Below are 23,231 nucleotides of genomic sequence, written 5' to 3' on the forward strand. Positions count from 1 at the left end.
ATTGATCGAGGTCATTAACTTGGACTTGATTAAATTCAAAAATATGTGAAATTGTTTGTTAAAAAAAATAAAAAAGCAAAATTGGTTCAAAATTTTCAAAGGATTCATCAAGGACATTAGTTTAGACTTGATCGGGATCGTATGTGTGAAATTTTTTTGTGAAAGAACGTGAAACGGATCGTAATCAAATTGATGAGCTTATACGGGCGTATAAGTCAAAAGCTTATACGAGCGTATAAGTGTGATATATATAAGCATGTTATTCGTTTAGTTTTTATAATTTTCAAACGTATAGACTTTGAGACTTACAAGTTGGTTCGATGTTCAAATCATTTGTCCGAACATCTGGGTGCTATTGATTGCTCATTGAACTTGTGGTTGATTCGCACACTACAAGTGTCATTCAAGGTATAATTTCATGCTGATATGACATATCTGAAAAGAGTTTTAGTGATAAACAGCGTTTTCAATATTTTGGTCTTAATTGGACTTAATCTAATCTTTATCCATAGGGGTTTGCTTTGTTTGAGGTTCACGACTATTCGTCCAAAATTTCATGTCTGTTATGGTTTGGATTTATCAATTGTGGTTTGACCTAGATTGAAACGTATAAGTATGATGAACTTACAAGGCGTATAAGTTTGTGTAAGATCAACATACTTATATGTTCATCTTCTTAACCATTCATATGCTTATACTTTTGAGGATCTTATACGGATGATGATCTTATACGGACGTGTATCATATACGTTGAACCTTATACACTGATTGGAATATTATATTGATGGAAAGTTCTAGTGGGATACTATTTGCACATGTTTCAATGCTGACCAACAAACCGGTTGGTTCAGTATTAATAAGTCTGCCTTTATATCTTTATGTACTTAAAAACACCTACACACAAATTTTTTCATATCTGTTTCGTGTATTACTTCAGCTTTTCTCTCTAGGTTGTTAACTATCAAGGTATGACTACTTGTTTCTTTCTTTACACTGCATGTGTCTGATATTATTGAAATAAGTCTTTTGCAAGTTGGAATGTTACTATTTTAGGTAAACGGTTTGAAGTAACAGTGTTTATTGATCATATTTGTATTAACTATGTTGAGTGTGTTGTTGTAGATGAAGATAGCTGATGCAGATGAGGATGAAATGGAAGATGATGAAGTGATAATTTGGTCATGGTTTTACAAGGAAAGGACGAAAGGATGATTACAAGATTTCTAGTCAAGTCTAATATCCGCAAGTGGGTGGATTATTTCCCATAATATCATCTGTCCATATCTTGGATAGATGATTTGAATCTATGATGGTGTTTTCATAAAAAAATTATTCACCATCATTATTATAGATTCAACCGAGGTCAACAGTCTGGATCTTCGGATGCATGGGGTGCTGCCAAAACATTCATGGGTAATTTGATAGATCCACATTTTCAAGTTGATACGACCGAGGTCTACTATATCATTAGTTAGTCGAAATCAGATTTAGGAATTTTGTTTGTAATTAAGATCTAGCATTATCCAAGAGGGAGTTTGTTAGAGCATTTTTGTCTAATGCTAGGTCTAGTGGGCTAAATGTGTCATTTGTATTTTGGAAAGGGTTGAATTGTTAATATTTTTAAGTTGTAAAGTGAAATGTATAAGTCAGGAAGCGTATAAGCTTATATGGTGACCAAAACCTATATGCTGTCACTGTAGTCTATTTATAGGGCTTTCATGTTTAGATTTCAGAACAGTTTTTGACTGATTGATCTGAGTTTGTACTTCATTGTTATATCAATATAGTTAATGTTATGAGTGATTGTGTTGTGATTGCTTTATGATATATTTCCTTTATATCGCATCATATAGTAATTATAAACAAATCGATCCTAATCATTACAAGTTAACGTACATGATGTTTAGGATGATGAGGATCATGTTCCTATAACGGTGGTGTTGAAGAACCAGTGGGGTCATCAGATAGTGGGAGTTCAGAGTTTGAAGATGACCAGCTTCCACAACAACCACAACAACCTGACAAGTGGGTCAGGAGATCCACTAGAGCTGCTAAACAGCCAGATAGGTTTAGTCCTGGTTGTACAAGTCCTTCACTTAATTATCTTCTCTTAACTGATAATGGTGAACATGATTGCTACTCTGAGGCAGTTAAGTTAAAAGAATCGTTCCAGTGGGAGCAAGCAATGAAAGAAGAAATGGGCTCTTTAGACAAGAACAATACTTGGGTTCTTGTAAAGCTTCCGCCAGACAAGAAAGCTCTTTAGAATAAGTGGGTGTACAGGATTAAAGATGAGAACGATGGAACTAAGAGGTTAAAAGCTCATTTAGTGGTTAAGGGGTTTCAACAGAAAGAGGGGGTCAATTATAGTGAAATCTTCTCTCCAGTTGTGAAGATGACTACTATCAAGACAACTTTCTTACATGGAGATCTTGATGAAGACATCTACATGAAGCAACCCGAAGGTTTTCAAGTAAAAGGTAAAGAGATTTGGGTTTGTAAACTGAAGAAGAGCTTGTATGATCTGAAACAAGCACCGAGACAGTGATACTTGAAGTTTGATGACTTCATGGAGAGAATAGGTTTCAAGAGTTGTGAAACTGACCACTGTTGCTATCTAAAGAATTTCAGAAATTCCTAAATCATTCTACTTCTGTATGTAGATGATATGCTGATAGCAAGGTCTGACATGAATGAGATTTGCAAATTTAAGAAAAAAATATCTAAAGAATTCGAGATGAAGGATTAAGGTGCAGCCAAGCAAATACTCGGGATAAGTATTACCAGAAACAAAAGAATTGGTTCACTAACACTGTCTTAGGAGAAATACATAAGAAATGTGTTAAAGATTTTCATGATGAATAATGAGAAGACCAAGACTAGAAATACTCCATTGGGAAGCCACTTGAAGCTTACTAAACATCAATCACCAATGTCTGAAGAAGAAAAATCAGAAATGGCTACGGTTACTTATGCATCAGCGGTTTGGGAGTCTCATGTATGCTATGGTGTGCACTCGACCAGATATAGATCATGTTGTTGGGGTAGTCAGTCGATTTATGTCAAATCCAGGTAAAGAACGGGAAGCTGTCAAGTAGATACTTTAAGGGTACCCAAAATATGGGTTGTGTTTTAAGGGTAAAGATACTATGCTCAGAGGTTATACCGATGCAGATCTGGGAGGTTGCAGAGAGACATACAAAAGCGCTCTAGGGTATGTTTTCACAGTGGGAGGCACAACAGTGAGCTGGACCTCAAAACTTCAGAAAAGTGTGGCTCTATCAACAACAGAGGCCGACTATATGGCTGTTGCAGTAGCGAGCATATAATTAATTTGGTTGAAGACTTTTCTTGAAGAGTTAGGAAAGCATCAGCATGATTATTCATTGTATTGTGACAATAAGAGTGCAATGAAGCTTGCTAAGAATCTTGTCTATCATATCAAGACAAAGCACACTGGGATAAAGTATCACTTCGTGAGGGGATTGATCAGTAATGGAACAATCAGTTTAAAGAATATCCCAAGTGCTAAGAATCCAGTAGATATGTTAACCAAGTCTGTGGTGCTGGATAAGTTGAAGCTATGCATAGCTTCAGCTGGTCTCCAGGAATAGATGAGGAAAGTGGGGCAACTAGGGGAAACTGAAGAATAAAGGGGATTCTTCATTTTACAGAAGTACGGAAGAGATGGTGCATTTTGAGGTCAGAAGACACCAAGTGGGAGATAAGTGGAGATATGTTGTCTTCAGCCCAGCCCATAATGGGATAGCTGAGAATTGTAGATAAAGGTAGAAACGGGTTGGCCAGCTCTAGTAGCCAAAGCCCAGTTTGTTAGGTTTCTTATTTAGCAAGATTAGCAAAGGGTTTAACCTTAATTAGCTAAACTATAAATAGATCTCTTGTACTTGTAAAATTATTATCACTCAATAAAATAAACCCTAGTTGCCCCCGTGGACGTAGGTTACATGCTGTAACCCAACCACGTAAATCTCTCGTGTCTCTTTGTTCTTTGATTACTGTTTTTGTGTGTGCTTCGATACCTAACAGATATCCCAGACATGGAAGAATTTGATGAATCTGACAACCTTATTGAGGCAGATCCTGTAAGATTCTTTTTTTTTAATTCTCTTGCTGCTGTTTTCTTCTAGTTTAAGTGGAATACTTTTGACATATAGGATTTTGGCAATGGTTGATTTAGATTATGTGGTTCTAGGAACCAAACATATAATGACACATGTCAGTCCTTTGTGCATTGTCTTAACTATTAAATAGTTTAGTTTTGTGTAATTAACTGAATGAATGCCGTACTCGTTTAGAATTAAAGGAATTGGCTATATTTCCAAATATATATTGAAAAATTAAACTTGAATCCAGTTATACTTTTTAAGTTATGATTTTAAAATATTAGCAATTGAGAATATTTTTAAACACAGCTCTGATTTTTTTATTGCAATGATCAGGCAACTCTTCAGCCTATATATCTTGCTGCTCAAGAGCCTGATGATGGCAACATATTATGAACTTGAACTTATGATGTCAGCATCACGTATGTTTAACTCTGTTGAGTCCATTTCATAATGGAATACTGATATACATACAAATTTCATTTGTTTAGATTTTTTTGGTTTGCTGTTTATGATGTTACATTTCACTTTCCTTTTTCTTTTCCTTTCCAGGTATGATAAATATTATCAAACTCCTCGTGTTTGGCTTATTGGTTATGATGAGGTTAGAATCATCAATCACAATGTGAAAACTTGAATAATAATAAATGGAGAGTACAAAAATATGTATTGTATATCTGAAAATCATTTTGCAAATTATTAATTACAGTCAAGAATGCTTCTTGATCCATAATTAGTTCTAGAGGATGTCAGTCAAGATCATGCTCGCAAAACAGTAAGCATTAGCGCAGTACATACTCAGTTATAAATTGTCATAATTTATTTATTTTTTAGTCAAATACATGTTTTTAGATATATAGTTTGAATGTTGATATAAATGATATGTTGTTGCCTCTCATTTTCAGCAAACTCGGGTAACTGTTGAAGATCATACGCATTTTCTTGGAAAACATGCATCTGTACATCCATGCAAACATGCAGATGTGATGAAGAAACTAATTGATCCCTGTTGAGATATCCTCAGAAGTGGGCTCAGGTCCAACAAGACAAATGTGAATGGGCCAGACATTAATAACCCAGGTAAAGGCTGGCCCATTAGGGTTACAGCCCAGGTTCCATCTTATAAATAGGAAAAGGCTCCCTTCCTCCAGACCAGGTTAATCTCTCTAACCATTCTCATCTCTCTAGTGTCTTACACACTTGTATGCACGGGGAGATGATCGTTATGGCGGTGATGATCTTACTCTGAGCCGGAGACATCTCTCCCTCTAACGTCACCACACTATATTTTCATCTATATCTGGGCAGGAACATTATTATCTTGGTTGTGTTATAATATCAAGAAGATCTGGGCAGGAACTTAGGTTTCCTGCTCCCTAAGAAGGATAACACCCCAACAACATGAAAAGAGGAGTTTGACATGGATCTTGATGAGTCCGGAAACGCCATCCGTGCTAATCTTGGATTCAACATTGGCGCCATCCGTGGGACCCGAGAAAACTACTTCGGATTCTACATCCACAACGGCAGATCCGCATTCTCCTCGGAATCACTCCGTCCTTACAAAAACATTTCTTACCAGAATCATGGTTAATCCATATTTTCCCGCAAAGATACGTAGAAAGGGCAGTAAAGCCCCTTCTGCACATGTTCGAATCATAGGAGATTGGGATCAAGGCCCTTTATCTCGGTTTTGATCCCTATACACCCAGGTTAGAGCCCGGTCAACCTAATCTTGAACCACTTCAGTCCAGGTTACGAATCTTGTACTTTATTCATTATAAACTATTGAGAAAATACATCATTGTTGTGGCTATCGAGGTTTGACTCTCCAAACACATGGGGTTAAACCCAGTCAACTCCGTCCTGAACCTTATAAAAAGATTGATATGATATTACCCTTTCACATTAATTAAAGGAAAGAAAAAAAGAAAGGGGACAAAAGTTGATAAAACGTGACCTGAGGAAAATGGAGAGAAAAGGTGAAAAGACATCACCTTTATGAAAAAGTAAAAGAGACAAAAGGTGATGTGACTTCATCACCTTTATGTCACTGGGCAGGAAAAAAGTAACAGGGACAAAAAGTGATCTGACTTCACTATCTTTAGTCATTGAGCATTAAAAACAAAATGGAGAAAAAGTGATGTGACTACACTAACTTTAAGTTATTGTACTTCCAATAACACCCAGTTTTTCTGAATATGGTCCCTCCTCTTGAGGTCTTTCCCAATAAAGAAGTATCCTGGGTAAGGTCCATTCTCCTGAGATCTTTCCCAATAACCCCTAGTATTCTGGGTAAGGCCCATTCTCCTGTGGTTCTTCCCAATAAGCCATAGTGTTTTGGGTAAGGTCTCTTCTCCGAAGGTCCTTCCGAATATAACCTTAGTTGTCTGGACGAGGTATTTCCAAATAAAACCCCAATTATCTGGACAAGGTCCTCTCTCCTGATATCCTTCTTAATAAATTCTCTCCCGAGGTAGGTAGTTATCCCAACATGTTGATATAAAATTAATGGGATAAATAAATAATAAAAAAAGTACGAGGGAGAAAATAAGAAAAGTGATAAGACTTCACATTTAAAGAAAGATGAAAGGACGAAAGGTTGTAAGATAACATAACCCTCATAAATAAATATATAAATAAGAAAGAGGGAACAAAAGGTGAAATGACTTCACCTTTAAGTAAAGGTGACAAGACAAAAGGTTAAAATACATCACCCTTAAACAAAAGTAAAAGGACAAAAGGTGATGTGACTTCACCACCCCTAAGCTATTGTACTCTCTGTAAAGCCCAATTTTTCTGGGCGATACCCTTCCTAACGAAACCTAAGTTTTCTGGGCGATACCCTTCCTAATGAAGCCCAAGTTTTCTGGGAGATACACTTTCTAATAAAGCTCAAGTTTTTTGAGCGATACCCTTCACAGTAAAACCCCAGTTTACTGGTTAAGGCCCTCCTAATAAGGCCCTTCTCAATAAATCTCTAGTTTTCTGGATAAGGCCCCTCCTATGGAGGCCCTCATCCATAAAACCTCAGTTTTCTGGATAAATCCTTTCCTAACGAGACCTTTCTCTTGAATTCCTTTAATAACAAAATCCTTTAAGATAAAATCCCAGTTTCCTAGAGGTTGTTCCAAATAAAGACCCAGTTGTCTGGGCGACGCCCTTCCAAAAAAATAGATAATAAATAAATAAATAAAATCCCAGTCGTATAGGTGAGGCCCTGCCAAATAAAGCCTCAGTCATTTGGACGAAGTCTGTCAAGCAAAGCCCACCCCAATGACACACATCCTTATGAAGCCTTTCCTATTAAATTCTCTCATAACAAGGGTTTAACTTAGTTGGGCTTTAACTAGACCCTTCCCATAAACTCCCTTAATAGTAAAACCCTTTATGATAAGACCCTTCATAACAAGGTCTGTCCCGGTAGCATTAAGCCATCTAACAATGTTCATTATTCATAACCTGTTGCTCAGAGGTTTGGGCTAAAGGACACTTAGACAAGAAACAAGAGGACATTCACATGGCTTAATTGGTAAAGTTCAATTCCACTAACTACGCACAGTAGAACTGAACTGAGGGACTAGTATGGTGTATCACCCATATGCTCATAAGCTTTTATAGTTAAAGATTTTTTTCTCATGGAAAAGATCATACGACGAGGGAGTTACTCCCTCTCATAAGTTTTGATATTTGAAGACATTCTACATGGGAAGAGAAACAACGATCCTTTCAAAGACATTCACATTTAAAGAAAAAGAAGAAGCCCATTCCAAGGTATAATATGTTTGAAATGCCCCTTCAGTAAAGAAGGAATGCGTTCCCCAAAGCAAAGTCCCATATCACAAGAGTTTTCTCCGAGAAAGAAGATGTCCCTTCCAGAGGATGATGTGTTTAAATGGTTCCTTCCATAAAGAGGGAGCTCCCATCTTAAAAACAAGAGTTTCCCGTGAAAAAGAACCTTCTTCCAAGGGATGATGTGTCTGAAGGATCCTTTTCATAAAGAATGAACCTCTTTCCTAAAGCAAAATCTCAGGATACAAAAGTTTTCGTCGGGGAAGAAGACCCCCCCCCCCCCCCCTCCATGGGATGGCTGATTAGAAAAGCTATCCCCATAATGAAAAGGGAAAAACTCTTACAAATAACATTCCACGAAATATTATATGACAAAGAGAGTTCCCTTCTATAAACACACACACACACACACATATATATATATGGATACGTCCCTTCAGAATGAGAGGAGCCTTCTTCTAATTTTAAAGGAGACACAAGATTAGAGGAACAAGAAACCATGGCGGACTGGCACATGCACCATATAGTCATTGATGATTACTCATGAGCACTAGCACTGGACGATAACAAACGTCAACCCCACCCTACTTACCGCATGCCAGTGGAACGATAATTTATGACAAACAAATAGGATCTTTATTTGCGGATGGTTATCTGGACGGTCGGGTTAAAGGACATCTAGCTGATCATGAAGCGAACAAAGACCTTATCGAGTGACAAAAACAGCCCATGAGGGACATCTATCCTTTGAAGGCATTTATGCACGAATGAATGATCTCTAAGTCTCTGGGCATCAATTGATTACCCAGGTGGATGGAAGAAGAGACAATCATGCCTTATATCTATGGTTAACCGTACGGTAAGATTTAAATAATAAATACGAACAAACAGATAATTGTTGAATTATTTTTTCCAGAAGGGAAAAGCTCCTTCTATGAAGCTAGCTTACATATACGTTTCCAGAAGAGAGAAAGTTCCTTATGGGGAGACATGTTTATTTATATATTTCCCCTGATAGAAGAAAAAAAACCTCCCCATGAGGCACAATATTTGTATTTCCCCGAGAAAAAAAATATAAAGTATAAAAAGCCCTTTCTCAAGGCATAAAGAATAAAAAAGCCCTTTCTCAATGCATAAGATATAAAAAAGCCATTTCTCAAGGCAAAAGATATAAAAAGCCCTTCTTAAGGGAAAAAGCCCTTTCTAAAGGCAACAATCAATGCATTGATCATATGAAAATTATAACTCCAATGCAATGAGCGTTTGAAAGGCCCCGCCGCTGGGCTACTAGTTGACTAAACAATATAAAAAGCCTTTCTCAAGGCATAAAGTATAAAAAGCCCTTTCTCAAGGCACAAAGTATAAAAAGCCCTTTCTCAAGGCATAAAGAATAAAAAGCCTTTTCTCAAGGCACAAACTATAAAATTCCCTTCCTAAAGGCTAACACCATTATAATATGGGGGCTATCATGATATAGCTCCACTATGAACGGTCACTCTCGGATATCTATAAGATTTTGAAACTAGTCGTACCTATCATATGAAGACAGGAATCTCTGGTCATCTCCGTCCTGAATGGAACTATAGGCTTACTTGTCTTTTCTTAGGTCATCTTTGTCCCCAATGGGACTCTTCTATGACCAAATACATATTATATCAAGAGCTTTATTAACACATTCTTGTGATAGTATAACATTAGTATGAGAAAGATGGATCATTTATCAGATAAAGATATTCTTCACCAGATCTGCCTCCGGCCTCCCCGTCCTTGATGGATGTTTATTCTCAAAAACAGATCAATAAGGAATCAAGGAAGTTTGAACTGCATCAGTTGGAGACGGATGGATCACATCAAATAGTTTCTCCTAGATTGGAAAAATGTATATTTGTGTCCGAAGAGAGTTGAAGCGAAAAGGTTTTAAGGAGAAAATGAACAGCCAAAGCAAAAGCGCCATATGCTTCACTAGTCCACTCGTCAGCAATAGGCGAAGATTCTCAGTTATGATTCCCTGCACAGAGCAAACATAGCCAACTACAAATGTTCTTGGTTGTTCCTCACACAATCAAATAATCATTTGAAACTCTTTGAAACTACCATGAATGATTAACCACCAACAGGGAAATGTCTTTGACTAACGGAACCTCAATATGCAAACACTCTTTCTCCTTGTGGCACCATCTACAACCACCTAACTTCAGTCAAGGTAGCCTATAATTCTTCCTTTGTAGGTTCCCTGGATGGATCAACACGAGATATCTCGATTTACGTAGGTGCGGAATCCCTGCGTTGGTCGTTACGAGCGTAGAAGACACGAATAGATCAAACCCGATACGATAAACAAACACGTTATATTTTAACCAAAACACGTGATACAATATCACTATTACAGACACGAACTCTCGTCCTCACGTTACAGCTCTCGTAACTTCGATAATGATCACACGAACTATTTTTCTAAGCTAAGCCGTAACCTATATAAATACACGACAACTTCGCCTGGCATGTTCAGGCGAAGTTGTCCATAACTTCGCTTGACTAACAAGTTCGCCTAAACAGCGAACTTGTTAGTAACTTCGCTTAAGATATATAAAACATAATTAATCATTACAGACTCGATTACAGACACTAGACTATGAACTACTGACATTATGCACCAACAGACTCCCCCTTGGCAGTAGCTTCATGTCTTTATCTTTAAGCACTTGTCTTGTAATCTTCATGCATGCACTCCCTCTCTTACGCAGACCGTGACTACTCGCTGATATTTCCTCGCTTCGTCTTTTCAAGCAGGAATATAAAATATCTTCTTTTCATTTAACACCTGCATATCAGCTTTCGATAAATTAACAAGATGCATCGGATCATACACTCTTAGCACTTCTTGTTCGTCTTTGTCTTTCATCACGGCTTCAGCAGTCTGGCAATCAACATACCACCATTTAAGATCTTTCAACACATCTTGAGGCATAGTCTTCATTGGAACCTCTTTCATGCATCGAATCGGTTTGTACTTCATTACCATCCATGGCTTGCCATCTGCTATCATTCCTCTTTCCTTATCTTCCACTAGCTTTCCCTTCTATGGCTTTAATAACTCAAACTTCTTTTCTTTAATACTTTCTTTCCACACAATCTTCCCAATAACTTTGGCCATGTTGTCGTCGCTTCTATTAATCAACCCCAATCTAGCCAAATCCTTCACCTCACATTCAGGCAATGTATTGAGAGATCTCAACGTCCTCTTAAAGTATTGGATCCCATCATATCTTTTCACCACGAACACTTTTAACTGTTCATCATATAGCCAACAGATAATTCCTTTCTTTGATTCAGCATAGCCTTTGATATTATAACTTTTCTTGAACATGGTTGGAACAGCAGGCTTCTTAGTTTTGATAAACCAATGAGCATAGCCTTCCTTCCATCTAGGCTGCTCCTCCCATTCTGTATCATCATCTACTGTATCTTGACATACATCTGACTTTTCAACTTCAGGGATCTCGTGTTCAACATTCTCCTCAACTATTTCACCTTCTTCAACATCATCTTCTATCACAATTTCTGCACCAATCTTTTCAATCTCTTCGACTGGTAGAACATCATCTTCACACATAAATTCATCATCCAACATATCATCATCCAACTCCTTCAAGGCATCGATCACATCATCTCCCATCTCCTCGTCATCTACCAGAACCACCACATCGTCACCTGCACCTGTTGACTCCCCCTGAGCTGTGGAAGTCCCAAGAGCTTGAGTAGTTCTTGGCAACTCACCACCTGCACCTTTCGATGCATTGGGATCATCGTCTCTATCATTTCTTCTCTTTGGTGTTAAGTTCGCTGGAATTTCGGAATAAGTTCGCTGTGTTCTTGGAATAATGAAACGTTTGACTTTTAAAAACCTTTATATAGGGTCTGGGTTATACAGGCAAAGTTACGGTTAACTTCGCCTAGGCGAAGTTATTCACAAGTTCGCCTATTTAACAACTTCGCCTATATTTACAAAATCAAACCTCATAATTTGAACATTTTGCAATTAACTTTTAAAACTTCCTTTAAAGAGTTAAAAAATACAATCAAGACCAAGTAACCAGTTATAAAATCATAAAACTACCTAAGTACGAAAAACTTTTAAAAATTAAAGTACAAGGGATCAAATTTCAGTCTCGACAGGGACTACTACGTTTTAGAAAAGATCCGAACAGGAATCATACTAATTACGTTACTGTCACATAGATCCGTGTTTAGCTGTATTATGACATAAAAAAACAGGTTGTAAGCATGTAAATAACTTAAGATGGTTTTCATCGTTTCTGTGATACGAGTTAAGTTCAATTAAGCTCAAAATTTAAGTGGGCAACAACTCAGAGATTATGATGCCTCCTATCTATTCTCAAAGCGTATTTGGCTTTCCCCAAGTCACCCCGAATTGACCTCGACCCGTAGTGTCTGATTAAGGTTGTAAGTATTCTTCATCTGCTTCCCGTTCTCTTTCTTACATCGTGATTGAGAAGTCTTGACATTGTCAGCTCAAGAATGTTTCAATAACTCATAAGGTTTTTTTTTTTTTTTTTTTTTTTTTTTTTTTTTTTTTAAACGAACATTTACATAGACTTCAAAGTAGTAAACAACTGCAAGTCCCGAATCTGGATCACTGCAGTTTCTTCACACACTATCTTTACGGGAATCAGAACACTTACGGGCTCGTGTATGACTGGGTAATCGCTTTTCTGCCTATCATTCGGAAAGATATATATGAAGACATGCAAAACTCTTAAGGAGTTTCCACGTAAAATCGAGTAGATTTAGTTTGTATCACTTCTACTTTTACGCACCATAAAAAGCTACCATGACATACAATGACTGTTCTAAAGCCTTTTAAGCCTAATAACTTCACTAGTTAAGCATACAGAATCAGTAAATCTATCATTTTCCAAGGTTGGATCAATTTTCTGTTAAAACATAGTAACAGAACTTCTTACGAAGTAGTAGACTCGAAAAATAATTTCATTTCCCTTAAAGAAAAATTTAACTTCTATCGCCCCGACCAAATCAAAGTCTTCAGGTCAACGGCTATCCCGAAGATCCAATGGATCAGCTGGACCGACCACATACTAGTATGTGTCCTTCTAACTAAGTATGATCGACTAATTTTAAGCGAAAGAATGAAAACTCATCATAAACCGCCCCGGTCACTTTCAGTCGTCTGGTTAATGGCTATCCTCATATTCTACAAGTAGAAATGAGGACCAAACATATCCTAAGACATGTCCATCAAACTGAGGTAACCAACATTGTTCTAAGCGATAGTGACGTTTTTTTTTTTTTTTTTTTTTTTTTTTTTTTAATATGCACAAAAAGCATGGTTACTCGGGATTGATCATCCCATTCAACTCAACAAGGTTTTGAAATCTTGATTTGTCAAACGCTTTAGTATATAAATCAGCGAAATTATCAAGCGTATCCACCTTTTCAAGCACAATCAGTTTCTTCTCAGCACAATCCCGTATAAAATGATGACGTATGTCAATATGTTTAGTTTTACTATGCTTCACGGGATTGTTAGTTACTGAGATAGCAGCTGTGTTATCAATGCAAATAGGAGTAAGTGAGAAATTCAGACCATAGTCGCGCAACTGTTGTTGAATCCAAAGAACCTGGGAGCAGCAGTTGGATGCTGCCATGTATTCTGCCTCACATGTTGAAATGGCGACTGAAGTCTGCTTCTTGCATTGCCACGACACCAATCTGCCACCAAGAAACTGACATCCTCCAGTTGTTGACTTCTGACTCTGATTGCACCCTCCATAATCAGAATCTGTGTAAGCGACCAACTCCAAGTCTCCTCCTTTTGCGTACCACAACCCCAGCTTCGGTTTGCCTTTGAGATACCGCAAGATCCTCTTCACACCCTTCATGTGAGATTCCTTTGGGTTTGCCTGAAAACGAGCACAAAGACAAACTGCAAACATAATATCAGGCCTAGAAGCAGTTAAGTACATTAAAGAACCTATAATAGCCCGATACTGAGTTGGGTCCACATCTGCGTCATTGTCTGTCTCAGCACCCAACTTATGGTTGACGCAGATTGGAGTATCAAATGGAGTGTTGTCCTCCATCTTGAAACGTTTGAGCACATCATGGACATACTTGGTCTGATGAATGAACATCCCATCCTTCTTCTGATCAACCTGCAATCCTAAAAAGAAAGTTAGTTCACCCATAGCACTCATTTCAAACCTTTTCTTCATGATGGCCTCAAACTCCTGACACATGGAGACTTTTGATGCAGCAAAGATAATGTCATCCACGTAGACTTGCACCAGCAGGAAGTCGCTTCCTTCTCTCTTGAAGAACAACGTGCTATCTATCTTCCCTCTTTCAAACCCATTTTCAAGCAAGTAATCTGATAAAGTTAAGTACCAGGCACGAGGTGCCTGATGTAGTCCATACAACGCCTTGCTTAACTTGTACACGTGGTCTGGAAAGTCTGGGTCAGGAAAACCCGGAGGTTGCTCAACATACACAACCTCATCAACTTTCCCATTTAGAAACGCACTTTTCACATCCAACTGAAATACCTTCATCTTCTTATAAGCAGCAAATGCCAAAAACAATCTAATGGCTTTCAATCTTGCCATAGGAGCGAACACTTCATTATAATCAATCCCCTCTTGTTGATTAAAACCTTTAACGACTAGCCTCGCCTTGTTTCTTATAATAATCCCTTTCTCATCTCTCTTGCACTTAAAAACCCATTTTGTGCCTATCGCATGCACATTCTTTGGTTTTTCAACCAAAGTCCAAACTTCCATTTTCTTGAATTGAGCCAGCTCTTCTTGCATGGCTTCGACCCACGAGCTGTCCTTTAGAGCCATTTAATAATTCTTTGGTTCAATCTGGCTGATAAAGCAGGTGTACAAGCATTCGTTGATTATGCCTGTCTCCTTAATGCTTGTGTAAACACAGGTGTGCTCATTCAAGCTACGTCTTGTTTGTACACCGGAGGACACATCACCAATCACATTCTCCAAAGGGTGATCTTTATGAATTCTCGTGGTCGGAACAGAACCGACATGCAAATTGTCTTCCAAGTTAGAAGAGAGCTCGTCAATGGTTGTTTCTTGCTGAGAGTGAAACGGATTGAAAAATTCTTCTTCAGGAGAGGCAGCAGGGGTATCGATAGCATTTGATGAGGAAGGTTGACATTTATCAAACAGCTGTCTTTGCACTAGATTTTCTTCTTCATCAAGGATCATCTTCGTAGCAAACTCTCTCTTCTTCTTCTGCACTATCCAAATACGGTATGTTAAAAGACTTAAAAAGTCTATCATACTCGAAAAACTCAGCAGGTCCGTTGCTTGGTTTTGGCGGTTTGTAACTTGTGATATCGGTGTTACACACCACCTCAACCTTGCTGGTCGATGTATTAAAGACACGTCTGTTGGGAGTCCCAACAACATAACCGACTAAGATTCCTTCATCGGCTACTTCACCAAATTTAGAATTTGTTTTTAAAATCGAACAAGGGGACCCGAATGGTTCAAGACCACTCAAGTTGGGCTTCTTCCCATGCATAAGCTCATAACACGTTTTATTAAGTCTTTTAACAGTCAAGACTCTATTAAGGATATAGCAGGCTGTAGCAACAGCTTCAGCCCAAAACACCACAGGAAGCTTCGAATCAGCCAGCATTGTTCTGGCTCCTTCAATTAACGTTCTGTTCTTCCTTTCAGCCACTCCATTCTGTTGCGGAGTATACGGAGCGCTGTACTGGTGGTCAATCCCTTTCTGAAGGCAGAAGATCTCCATCTCAAAATTCTTGAACTCAGTTCCATTGTCACTCCTGATGAACTTAACCCTTTTATCCATAACGTTCTCAACTTTGGTAATCAAATTCTTCACCATCTGAGCCGTTTCATCTTTTGATTTCAGGAAATATACCCACGAATATCGTGAGTAATCATCAGTGATCACCAAGCAGTATGAAGTACCACCTAGACTTTTTGCATTCACGGGACCGAAGAGATCCATGTGAAGCAATTCTAGAGTACTGACAATAGAATTGACCTTCTTGGTGTGATGGGATTTCTTGTGCTGCTTTCCCTTCTTGCACGCTAGACATTTGTCTTCAAAGTTGAAACTTTTCAAGGGAACGCCCAGCACAAGTCCATTCTTGACAATGTGGTTCATCTTCCGAAGATGAATGTGCCCCATTCTCCTATGCCACAATTCGGACTCCGATTCGCTCGCTTTTGTCATAAGGCATGATTCTTCTGTGGCCATTTCAGTCGACCTCATATCCATAATATACGTATTCCTCTCACGTGGAGCTTTCATCACAATCCACTCCTCTGGTATCTGAAAACCAGGATGTAACACAATCGCCTCATTCTTTGTAAAATGTACGGTGTACTCCTTATCACAGATCTGCGACACACTCAGCAGATTGTGCTTCAATTCTTCGACAAAGTTTACTTTTTCTAGAGTCATCTTTCCATTAGACACCGTTCCCATTCCTGTAATCTTGCCTCCACTTTCTCCTGCAAAGCTCACTCTCCCTCCTTGAACAGGTTTCAAATCGTGTAACAAGTTTTTGTTACCCGTCATGTGCCGGGAACAGCCGCTATCCACAACCCATAGGTTGTTTGCAGCCCTGTTCAACTGTTCCTGCACGATAAAAGCTAAAGATTTGAATCTAGGGACCCAAGACCAATTGGTCTTGGATCTATACATCCCGAACCTTGGCTTTCCAAAGTTAGTCTCTGTATAATTCCTGTAAGTCCTATTAGTATACCTCCTTGTAGATTGATTGTGAGGCCTTCCAAACCTTTGTGAATTAAAATAATTATAGCTTGTGGTTTGGTTATTAGCAGTGTAAAACTGAGATTGGTTTCTTTGAAAACCTGAATTAGTCACATTTCTGAATTTTGAATGGTTTTCATTTTTACCAGTATTATGATTACCATTAGACTTATTCTCAGTTTTAGTAGGCCTCACACCTCTGAATCTCTGCTTCAGAGGGCAATCTGCAACTAGGTGCCCTAATTGATTACACCTAAAACAATACCTATGTTCAACCCTTTTATCAACAGGTGTTTTAGATGTCGAGGCATTATTACCGCCCGTTTGTCTCACATAAGGTGGGACATACGGGTTTAGCGGAGAACTCTTTTTAGTTGTTTTCTTTTTGTCTCCACTATCTGGCAATACCGCCTCCTCTTTTGCCTTACCAGGCTCGGATGACTTATCCGAACTTGATGAGACTGGACTCGGATCAGAAATTTTAACACTTGAAACAGGCGTACTTGTTTCGCCTCTACTAACATCTGGTTCTTTACTAGTTACCTTAATTGGAACTGTCTGAACAACCTCAAAGTCAACAGATTTCTGAACACTAGGATTAAAAGTGTAATTGTGATTATAAGGTGGTGGAACCTCATGATAACCAATTCCTCCCCTCTTAACAGAGGAACCTTGATCACTAACAAGGTGATCAAGAATAGCAGAGGAATTTCTGAACTGCTCAAGTTTTCTATTCAGTTCCACCACTTTCACCTGGTGATCAGCAATCTGTTTTTCTCTTTCAGCTATTAGCTTGGTTTTTTCTTCCAAAACTTCATAGCTTAGATCAATCACTTGTATTTTTTCAGCAAGTTTTGCTTTTAGACTTTTAATATCCTTTTCACAAGCTTTTATTTTAACTTTATAGCTATTTTCTCTTGCTTTAGTAAAGTGATGATCTTCTTTTAAAGTTTTAAACTCAGCATCCAAACCAACATACTGATCAGTTATAGTTGCTAATTGCTCAGACAAGTTTTCACATTTAGAACAAGTAGGTTTAGAACATACCTCGGAGAGCTGGTCTTTAACATCTGCCATGAAAGCTTTTTCTTCTCCTGTAGCCTTCTCACTTCCTGCAGTTTCAACATTCGCCAAATTGGCATGTTCGAAAGTTTCTTCAGAATGCAGGTTCTAGTTGTATTCACCATCTTCTCTGGAAATCATGGCACTATAATCTTTAGAACCTCCATTATGCTGTGTAGACTTGCCTTGACCACGTTCTACACGCTCATTTCTGCACTCCTTAGCAAAGTGGCCGTTTTGCTGACAGTTGTAGCATCTTACCTTCGTCTTGTCAAACCCTGGCCTTCCGCCGACAAACTTTCTTCCGGTCTTTTTCATAAACCGTTTCACTCTTCTCACGATCATAGCCATCTGCCATTGCAGATCCATTTCTTCCAGATCATCAGCATCAATCTGGTCATAGTCTTCATCCAACATAGCTGGATCAACAATCTTCCCCTGAATGTAGTTCTCATAGGAAGCAATAAAAGAAGCATAGAGAGCAAACTGCTCTTCAGCAGATTTGACACTCATAGGCATCTTAGAGTAGTTGTTGCTAGGAATACTTGGAGAGTAACTACTCTTGCTTGCTTGCGGTTTAGAAGCACTAGATCCACCTGCTACAAAGCAAACATCACCATTCGTGTTGACTGACACATGCCCCTCATGTGATGAGTTGGCACCCGACTCTCCCTTCGAGTAGTAGGCAGCTGATTCAGTCTTCGAACCTGAACTAGAGTTGACTTTAGCACCATACATACCTGGATTTTGAACCTGATCCGTAGGTGTCTCCTTTCTAACCATGTTAAGCTCAAAGGTTCGGAGCTTGTTGACTGCCGTTTCCAGATCATATTGGGGAAAGTCTTTGTCTTCCCTCATCAGCACCGTGTACATCTCCCATTTTGGTGGGAGAGCATCAAGAAGCTTCTCAACTATCTCTTCTTCTCGGTAAGAAATTGAATAGTTGCTCAGTTCAGTCATCAGATGATAATATCGGGTGATGATATCATCTAGAGATTCATTCTTCAAATACTTGAAGACTGAGAACTGGGTTTTGAGCAATTTGATCTTCGAAGCACGGATTCCCACATTTCCTTCAAACCGGTTCTCAAGAGCTTCCCAAAGCTCTCTTGCTGTCTTGTACTTTCTAAACGTATGAAGGATCTCTTGTGGAAGAGCCATAGTGATAGCAGCATGAGCCTTGCTCTCGGCCTCATACAACTTTTTCTCTTCATCTTCCATTTTGCTGTACTTCTTGATCTGATCACGACCTTCGTACTCCATAGTTGGTGGAATATAACCATCCTGGATGCATACCCACATTTTCGCATCCTGGTACTTGACATATTGTTCGAACCGATCCTTCCATGCAACGAAATCGGTTCCCTTCAGCAACCTTGGTGCTTTTGTAGCTGAGCTTGCTTCTACTTCCATCTTTACTAACTCAGAGATGTTAATTGATGACATCTTTCTCGAAAACTAAGAAACTCGAAAAAATCAAAAAAAAATTTCTTCTGAAAAGTACTGTAGGCGAAGTTACGGATAACTTCGCTTAGACTTAACTTCGCTGGATCTTTCTTAAATTCGCGTGACTTGGCGAAGTTGAGTGTAACTTCGCTTAGGGTAAGCGAACTTAGGAAGTAGGCGAGGTTGTAGAGAACTTCGCTTGAGTTAGGCGAACTTGAGAAGGTAGGCGAAGTTGTGGATAACTTCGCTTAACCTTATATCTTCGCCGAAACCCTACGAACAGTGACTGCAACTTCGCCTGATGAACACCTAAGTTTCTGCAGATCTGGAATCTGGATTTTTCGAGGTTTTTGACGGTGTAAAGGGTTGTATACGATGGTAAGAGGTAAGAATGACACAAAAACACAGAAAACACGTCCCGCGAATAGTCGAAACGGGACGATTTCTACACCCGCGTGAATATCCCGAACCACACAATCGAGCCGAAGCTCTGATACCAATTGTAGGTTCCCTGGATGGATCAACACGAGATATCTCGATCTACATAGGTGCGGAATCCCTGCGTAGGTCGTTACGAGCGTAGAAGACACGAATAGATCAAACCCGATACGATAAACAAACACGTTATATTATAACCAAAACACGTGATACAATATCACTATTACAGACACGAACTCTCGTCCTCACGTTACAGCTCTCGTAACTTCGATAATGATCACACGAACTATTTTTCTAAGCTAAGCCGTAACCTATATAAATACACGACAACTTCGCTTGACTAACAAGTTCGCCTAAACAGCGAACTTGTTAGTAACTTCGCTTAAGACATATAAAACATAATTAATCATTACAGACTCGATTACAGACACTAGACTATGAACTACTGACATTATGCACCAACATCCTTAAAATCCACCCAGATCAACCTCCTATCTATCATAGCTGAATCCCAATGGAACAAAAGAAGAAGATCATAATACTAGTAAAAAATAAAGAAAAAGAAGAAAGGATGATGAAACAAAAGAAGAAAAAAAAAGTTTTATCCCTTTGCTCAATTTCACCATAATAATCCGCAAACTTTCTGCACATTATCTCCAAAACTAATCGATACTTATCCAATTCCTGAAATTTTGTATGGGAGCTATGCAACTCAGGGTTCAGCCGAGAAACCCTCTAGGGGGAGTCAAGTATAAATTCCTCTCCATAATGGAAACCCTAGAAGCCAGTCCTTCAAGTATGATGAAGGCCTTATTAAATATTTCTAGGTAACAACCCCAATATATGAGGAATTTACAATTCAACCAAACTTGGTAATTATATCTCTCACTGGATGAGAAATAACTCCTCTAATGGGTCTCATTACCGATACTTCCATACTTGAGGAAAATAACCCTTTCCATCAGAAAGCCATAAACACTATTTGACAAACTCCTCCATAATAAGTAATAGAGAACACCAGAAATGGGTCCAGTCAAATAAAAAGAATTTGACCAAAGAGATAAGCATCACTACTTTCTTACTTCAACATCCGAACAATCTTCAAACCTTGAAGTCACCAACAAACAATCAACGTGATTGAGGTACCATCTTACTATCTAGAATACCAAACATGTAGCTACATCAAATACAATGGACTTGGTACATCTAGCATTACTACCCTTGAAGAAAACATTAACCTATTAGCCCAGAAGTTTAGGCTTAAAGTCTCGTATCCCAATCATAATAATTAGCACAAGAGACTGGGGGACTTGAAGAGACAACCCAGGACGTGACCCAATAAAACAACATCTTAACCCACTAGCTCAAAGAGCCAACCCACTTTTAGGCCCAACATATAATTAAAGGCCTAAAAGTCCATAACCAAGGAAATAAATGCCCGAGTGGTACTCCAACTAGAAAGTCGCGATTAGTTATACGGGGAAGGCCAAATCAGGAAATTCAAAGTATGTAATGAACTATCACTATTTTATGACACTATAATAAGAAGGAAAACCACCGCCTCCATTGGATACACCCATCAACCAACATTGGATCCCGACGGAAAAAAGGAAGAAGAAAATACAATGATTAAGTCTCTCGTCCTAGTCATAAATAACTAAAACAAGAGACTGGGGACTTGTTGAGATATCCTCAGAAGTAGGCCCAGGTCCAACAAGACAAACGTGAATGGGCCTGACATTAATAACCCAGGTAAAGGCTAGCCCGTTAGGTTTACAGCCCAGGTTCCATCTTATAAATAGGAAGAGGCTCCCTTCCTCCCGACCAGGTTAATCTCTCTGACCCTTCTCATATCTCTAGTGTCTTGCACACTTGTATGCACGGGGAGATGATCGTGATGGCGATGATGATCTTACTCTGAGCCGGAGACATCTCTCCCTCTAACGTCACCACATTATATTTTCATCTATATCTAGGCAGGAACATTATTATCTTGGTTGTGTTATAATATCAAGAAGATCTGGGCAGGAACTTAGGTTTCCTGATCCCTAAGAAGGATAACACCCCAACAACATGAGAAGAGGAGTTTGACATGGATCTTGATGAGTCTGGAAACGTCATCCGTGCTAATCTTGGATTCAACAATCCCCTAATAGCAGGAGGACTTAAACCACAAGTTGACAAGTAATTCTTTCACATCTTATGGAATAACTATAAATAACCATGACTTGTTAACAAATATGATTTAGAATTTTAATGCTGAGTGTTGCTCTTTTGTGTTGATATTAAATATTGTTATGTGGTGCGTGTATCTCTTCTTATTCTTGAAATTTTTGACTACTGTAATTCCAACTATTGAATATGATGAGACCATGGACTTTTACCTCTGGAGCTCCAGTTCCTGATTAAAGATATCCACCCTCTTCCTGCTTGAAAGGTTTGTTTGTAATTAAAGTCTATGAATAAAACAATGTAAGATGTTTTGTGCATTAGAAAGTAATGGGATGTGAGAAACTCGGGATTAGCTGGCTAAAAGCTTGAATCAAACCGAGTTTAAAAGAGCTTGAGCTTCTTTCGAGACACATTTAATGAACGAGCTCAAATGCAAGCTTCACTCATCGAGCTTGCGCCTGCTATTTAATACAACTTTTATTTAATACTTTAAATATACTTTTACTAATTATTATAATAAACAAGACTATGATAAAGTTAAATTAAACAGTATACATTAAGTTATATTTAAAGTTTAATTATAAAAGATTATTATTAGTTCTAAATCTATTCAAGTGAAATAATGACAATTAGAACTTTTTTTTGTTCTTTATAATATTGCAATCTATAAAGGACAACTTATAATTTAATTTGAAGTAAATAATAAATATTAGATGAGCTGAGGCTCTCTTTAAATTAAACGAGTCGAACTTGACTCGGGTCGGCTTGTTAATAGTGTTTTCAGTTTATCCATTTCCCTTTTACATATATTTAGTTTGACTTGTGAGATGAAACACAACTCAAATTGGCCTATTTTGAATATTTGTGTCAAAATTGGTTCCTCCATTGGTAAATATGTAAGAGACCCCCTTCTTGTCTTGCTTTAGGTTATAAGCGGATACGCTCTCCAGGAATGCTGCAAAGCTAAAGCGATTTGAAATGGTGTTCTTCATTAAGCTTACAACTGTGTTGGGTTTATTGTAAAATTATGGTATCATTTGAAAAAAAAAAAGTAAAAGAACTTGTGCTGTGTATTTCTGTGATTTATTTACTTGATTAACGTTTATATACACTAAATATTATAAAGTAACATGTTTATAAGTTTTATTTATGACAATGAATTCTAATCCAATTGGTTTATTAGTTTTTTGGTACCTCTAAGATGGATGGTTTTCAAAGGGGTATCCATGTTTTCAGCGTTCATGGTGAAAAAAAAACATGTTAAAAAATAGAAAAAGGAAAAGAAAAAACAAAAGAAAAATGAAAATGATGAGGGCTGAGGAGGAGGGGGTTGGGGCCAGTAGTGTCTGTCTCATCCTTTATTAGTCTAAAACCCTAATCTTTGTTGAT

General features: G+C 38.2%; 1 pseudogene; it reads left to right on the forward strand.

Annotated features, from left to right (window-relative positions):
* The first annotated feature begins 2,395 nt into the window (after window positions 1-2,395).
* LOC143565413 (autophagy-related protein 3-like) lies at window positions 2,396-22,075 on the forward strand (annotated as a pseudogene).
* The last annotated feature ends 1,156 nt before the right edge of the window (window positions 22,076-23,231 follow it).

The sequence above is a fragment of the Bidens hawaiensis genome, unplaced genomic scaffold (assembly GCF_021521415.1).
Source record: "Bidens hawaiensis isolate Kalapana, Puna unplaced genomic scaffold, B.hawaiensis_p1.1 tig00022329_1, whole genome shotgun sequence".
Taxonomy (NCBI): Eukaryota; Viridiplantae; Streptophyta; class Magnoliopsida; order Asterales; family Asteraceae; genus Bidens; species Bidens hawaiensis.